Raw genomic sequence first — 6,927 nt, forward strand, 5'->3', positions numbered from 1 at the left:
ACTCAGTGGATTTTAATCCACGAAGTCTCATTTTCTTTGTTTGTAACATAACGGAGAAAATCCCGTTTGTCATTCTCTCCACGCATTTCTGTTTTATAAAAATTTTGAAATGTAGGGATTTCATTTTTTTGTGATAATCTTATCGAACTAGTTGATAAAAGTAAATCAATGAATAATACATCTGAAAAAAATGAAATTATGACTTATCTTTTTATCGCGGACAAATTATTAGATTATCCTTTGTCGTTCGTTGGTTATACACCAAAAAGATCAATTTTTTGAAACCTTTATAATTCGATAATTAAACTGTCAAAATTATCTAGAAAAAAAAATGAAGATTGAGAATGATAAAAAATATTGAATGTATAAATATCAAGTTAATGCATTGAAAAATTCATTGATTTCTTGCAAGAAAGTTTAATACTATTGTACACGTAGAAATTAGATACTTAACTTGATTAGAGATCATTTTATTCGTGCAACGAAAAGTTGGTAAATACGGGTCAAAACAATGTCTATATATTGAAGTAATACATAAAGACTGAAGAAAGCGGTGTGCCAAAGATTTTACAGTAATTTCTTTATTCTGTAGGCTATAACTAAATTATATAAGAATAACTTTATTTTATGCATTTAATTAAAAGTTATGCGCAAACTATGTTGCAACTAGCTTCTTATTCAAGTTATAACCTGGTGAAAATGTATTAACCTTTTATTGGCAACCTTGTAATCCAAAATTGGCACAAAATCATAATTATTATCTTAAAAATGAACAGGTTTGTACATAGCACATATCATATAGAAATTAAATTAAAAACATTTTTACCAGGCTAATAGAAGGATAATCTAAAGGTATTATATGGTTAAATACGTGTTTATTATTGTAAAAAGTAGCGAGACTCTAGCGCGAACTTGCAACTTTGACACTACTTTTTAAGATACGGTCATTCTTTTATTATAATATGATACCCTCATATAATGTTACACATAATAGTACGATTAGAATCATGCGTCTATATATAAATAATGAGCTGATGTACCAAATAAAAATCGTATTGCGATACGTATGAGCGAGTGTATGAGCGAATAGCGATGGTAGTTTGCACAATAAATACCACTGATGCGTGATAAACAGCGATATACGTGAAACATTTGATAAATTATAATTTTTAAATTTATATTGTTACATGTGAAATGTAAATTTTATAATGCAATTATTCAACATCTAGTCATACTAGAAGTCAATATGACAAATATTTTATTACTACAAAAATACAAAGATTTACTCAACATAAAACTACATTGAAGCCAGAATTGCGCAATAATACAAAATGTTTTGAAGATAATAGACGGATATTAGTTGAAAAAAAAGTTGAAGTCTCTAATATGGATTAGGATTCATTACATTCGAGTGAAAGCGAAGGTTTCTTATCCCTGACGTAATTAAGGGGGTCTCAAAGTCAATTCAAATCTAGATTTCGCGCCACGAAATAGCAGACGGCAAAAGTAACTAATTTGCTTATAACAAACAATAAAAGCAAAATTATGAAAAAAATTTTAGAAACTTTGACACTTATAAATAAATATCTCGCCGAATGGCATTCGAATTATATGATTTTGAGACATTATTCGAATGCCATTCGGCGAGATATTTATTTATAAGTTTCAAACTTAGTAAAATGGTAGATAATTACATAGCGGAGGGCACTGATGTCCTAGTTTTTCATAATTTTGCTTTTATTGTTTGTTATAAGCAAATTAGTTACTTTTGTCGTCTGCTATTTTGTGTCGCGAAATCTAGATTTGAATTGACTTTGAGACCCCTTAAGCGCGCTTTAAAAAACAAAAAATTCATTAAAATAGTATTTCTAAAAAGTTAATCTTTTAATTTGTTTCGTAGAAAATGGGAGGCCCAGATGACAGTAAGAAGAAAGTGGAAGAGTTGGAAAAGAAGTTAGCTGAGGCCATGGAAACCATCGAAAAATTGAAAGGTATTATATTACAGTTATTATGGGTGTCCGAAAGTCGATTCAAATCGATTTTACTCCACAAATAGCAAACGATAAAAGAAACTAATTTGCGTATAATAAATAATAATAACAAAATTATAATAAACCACGACATAGTTGCAATTATCTAGTATAATAACGTTAATGTTATTCAAGGATTTGTTAATAATTAATACTGATATTTCAGAGAAGTTTGCAGAAAAACCTGGAGGCAAAGGTGAAGAGAAGAAGGCTGAATGTAAATATGATTTATCTTATTTTGTTATTTAAAGTAACATGTATAAATATGTTTTTGTTATAATTAATTTTCATTTATTATTTCAGTAGGTAAAAAACAAGCAGGCAATCTTCCTGATAAGCGTGCTGGATGTCAAGGTATGATTAAATATTAAACTCCTTTCATTATTTAATTAGTTGTATACCCAAGAAATAAGTTCATAAGTGCGGTTCTCAGATCCTGTACCCGACATAAAAATAGTCAATTTTAAAATGAGTTTTTTACGGGCTGGTAGCTACTCTGGGACGTGGTTTAGTTTATTTACAACAAAATATTACCTTTTAACCCGTTTCAAGACATTCTATATTGCGTGCCGATCGCCTCGCAATAAGTTTTGCAATACGCGTTTCGCGGAAGTCTATGAAAATTGTCGGAGCAACGCCATAATCTCAATACTTTTGCGACATCCCACAAAGCAAAAAATATAATCTGGTTATAGCGACGGTTGGAAATATGCATTGAATGTATGAATTGACCTGTAACGTAACGTGCCCCACCTCGTTTGCTCCAATCTTAAATATAAGTCTGAACATTGAAACCGAAAAGGTTCATACATCGATCATACATCGATCGTAAATCATACATCGGTCATTTTACTCACATTCATCGGTATACGTATGTATAGGTCAAAATAACAATTAACCATAACAATTATCCTCTACACTACAATATCTACTGACATTTGAACAAGAACGTGTTGTGTACTACGATATAAAAGTATAATTTTGTTGTTCGAATCAGCATTTTTTTAATTCCATTACATCTATACTTATATCATTTCAACTTTTGCAAAAAAAAATAATAAATAAATAAAGCATACATACATAAACATAGGTAAAATTATACAAAGTTAATTATGCATATTAATATTCTTTTTCATCAACGTAATAAAGTGTAATTAAGGGTCACAATATTTGTTATGTGTATGTATATTCTCTTATATTTATTTTCCTGTTTTTATATTTATAAATTCATCAGCAGTAAATATCTGTACATTTTTATATAGTTGCCCTAGCTTATACATCACAATAACTGTATAATAAGTCACATAGTCTACATTTTATGCAGGTACATATTTATTAAATTAAACCCAAGGAGCAATGTAAATGTGGTTGTTATGGCCAAAGTAATCATTGAGCGTGCACTCTGTTGCTGTATCTTGCTTCTTAAGGGAGTCTCACTTGCAGAGTAAAATGAAGGCCTCTGGAAAATTTGTACAATCTGTAAATGAGATATTTATCAGTCAAAATAATAATAAAGAAATTTATAAATTTTCAAACTAAAAAGTTACCTTTGTTATCCAACACAGGTCTTAACATACAAGTCATTGTTTTGACACAAATTATGGAAGCTTTGTACAATTGCTCGAGTAGGAAGGCAAAAGTGCATGGCAGCTTTGAGAGCCTGAATGTCAAACCCTTCTAAATGCTCAAAACATAAATATCCCTTTTCTACATTGTGCTGATCACAGCAGTTATGGACTCCATTGTTTTTGTCAGGAGCCAGAAAAGATTTATCTAATTCCTAAAAATTAAACTTTATTAAAATCTGCATCGATTAATTTTAAGGATCAGCTTGCTTAGTTAAGAAAATACCTGCACCATCTTATCCGTTACACAGTAGCCTGAGTTGCTTGCAGAATACACGTTCTCCAATTTGTTGAATTCTTTTCGTAACAGTAATGAATTCTGTGTACTACATCTCCTGTTAAAAGTCCAGAAGGTCCTAATAGAGGAGATTACTGAAATACATTTTCAAGTATGCAATTACTGGTTTATAACAAGAAGATCTAAAGTGTATTACAACTTACTAGTGAGATATCTTTGATGAAGACACCAGCATTTGTCAAGAAAAATCAGCGTACATCTTCTCTAACTGCTACCATAGCACGTCCCATCTCATGCACAGCACTGCATAATATTAATGAGAGCACGTAGTATCCCATCTCATTGTAAGGAATGTCAACTCCTGGAACCTGCTGACGATTAAATTATTTTTATAACTTTTAAGAACACTAATAATAGAATGGTAATAAAAATACAATTAAATTTACCATAAGTTCCAATACTTGTTCTTTCTTTTCATTGGGCGATGCTGAATTGTACAGCCAAATGTTAAGTGTCACTTTAAAATGACTACTATCGATATTGGAAACAGTAGAATTGTTGAGACCATTCCTGCATTGTACCACAGTGACCAGAATTTTGAACAACTCATGCCCCATCTCATTAATGAGCGATTCAAGGCAGTGGTGAACCATTTTATGCGTATAATAATTGGATTTCCAGACCAAATTTTTTCAACAGAGTCAGATAGGGTAGGTGCATACATGACTGCAATAAATATTTCATATTAAACAAGCAAAATTTATGTCAAAGTAGAAAAATATCCAGCTATACATGTATCATACGCTTGACTGATGAATGACTAATCCAACGTTGTTTTTTTCTGGATTCTGGTCTCGCATGAAGGCTCTGTGACACCAGGGATGGCATCAGGTTGCACCAGCGTCTAATGCAACTTTGGTAGTCACAACATAATCGATAAACTCTTCTCAGTCATCACCTCAACCGTTGCAAATATTAAATGCATCCTAACCTAACATCTTGATTTTGGAGCTCTGTGTGAAAGGCAGACTGTTCACTCGCCAGTTTTGTTCAAGTGTGCAATAGCTTCTGTACAAGAGAATAAGTACAGCGATGGTCCAGAACATCTGAAGCAATGAGTTCGACTGCTGCAGCACACATTTTACAACTTGGCAATTCACAAAACAGCAGCATCTCCCGTACACCCACAACTGCTGGAATCCCTGCTTTTGTTCGCACATTTTACACATACTATTTACTACACTATTACAACTATTAGCAGCACGAGAAGGGGTTTGAGCAAAAAGTACGCGTACACTGCGAGGATTTATGCACAGCTGTTTACATGCGCCTAGTAGAACACACTGCAGAAGAGCGACTCTCGCGCTACGGACTATAGAAATTTATTTTCTACGCGCCGTGGTCTGAAGCTAGCCATTCAGTGCAACTTTCTGCATTTCCGGTTGCCATCCCTGACCAAAACAAACGACTTGTAAGACTTGTATATCTATATATAAAATATGTATGGATATACTTGTCTTCAGATAAACCGTTGATGTTACGGGTATTATATATTATTATGATATATTAAATATCAACCACCGATGTTATGGGTGCATGAGTTACATATGACGCTGTAGCTCATAAATCTGCAAAGAAGAAAAGATTATCAAAAAGTTTTATTTGATGAAGAGGATTTAGAAGATTGATTAAAAATTGAAATCACGATGAATCTCTTGGAAAGTATACGAAAAGCAAATCTGAGTGCAAATTTATTATGCAGATTTAATGATCTTTTTAAAACAGTGATAATGAAAAATCTGTACAATGTAAAAAAAATCAAGAATAGAACCATTCTATGCTTGGTTCACATTTGCCAAAAATCAAAAAATGTTTTTGACTTGTTTTTAAGTGGCGTAAGTGAAGAAACAACAGTAGAACATTTAATTAAGATAATTCACAAGTTCAAATTAGTTGATATAATTGGAATAACTGTCGATGGGAAAAATAGTTACAGATTTATTTCAAATTATATTTAACTTTTCTAAATCCGAATTCTATAGTTGAACTTCAGTCTTGCAACAGGTATAGCTTAGATGACTATGAAGGATTATCTATAATTGCAAAAAATGACATAGAAGTTAATACAACAATTCACTGTATATTTGGAATCTACGCTACGTTGTCAAAAGTTGAGGAATTTAGTCTAACTTCAAAAAATCGAGACTTCTCCATTATGAAGCCACACGGAGCAAAGAAGTCAAAGATATTGCTTGGAGCGCTTGCTTTCATGAATCATGATTGTTACGCTCATTGTAAATATGTTCGGTTTTCAGAAAATGTAGTTATAGTCAAAACAATATAGAAATATCAATAAGGGAAAAGAGTTATTTGTTAACTATGGTCCACATTATTTTGGTATTAATAATCAGGAATGCGAGTGTAATACATGCAAACAAAAACAAAATGGTAAATATAAAATTTTTAATTTTCATTCTATCCTTATTTTACTTACTTAAGTTTATTACTTCTTTTTCTTGATATCTAACTAATTAAAATGAGTGTTTGTAAAGAGCATTTTTCACTTATAAATATAATTTATGAAAAGAACTGCATAAATTGCAGTACCCTTATTTTTTTAATAATTACGGGTGCACTATAATTTTGTAATAATAATGTATGAGGTATCTGCACCAATACTGAATAAAATATTATAAAAAAAGAATAGATAAGAAGTTTTAATTACTTCATATAAAAATCAGATAAAAATCAAATTTTTTATATGCAAAGGCTGATAACTTCTTCTTTTTCTCTTTCTTATATAATGTTTTGAAAATTTTGCGATATTTGTCCGTAATTTCCTATTTGTTTTCATTAATGGTAAATGGCCTATTCATGCCCTAATTAAAGTACGGTGTGTAACAAGGGGGGAAGTGGTTTTTTTAGACTCAAATGATATTTGAGTATGAGTCGCCCTCGACTCCCACTACTGATAAAATGTTCGAAATAAATATATAACAAATTGGCATCACCCTAGCACATTTACACATATGTG

General features: G+C 31.3%; 1 pseudogene; it reads right to left on the reverse strand.

The window, feature by feature from the left end:
* Positions 1–3,226: 3,226 nt before the first annotated feature.
* LOC116416562 lies at positions 3,227–5,340 on the reverse strand (annotated as a pseudogene).
* Between the last annotated feature and the right edge of the window lie 1,587 nt (positions 5,341–6,927).

This window comes from Nasonia vitripennis (assembly GCF_009193385.2).
Source record: "Nasonia vitripennis strain AsymCx chromosome 2 unlocalized genomic scaffold, Nvit_psr_1.1 chr2_random0010, whole genome shotgun sequence".
NCBI classification, from domain to species: Eukaryota; Metazoa; Arthropoda; class Insecta; order Hymenoptera; family Pteromalidae; genus Nasonia; species Nasonia vitripennis.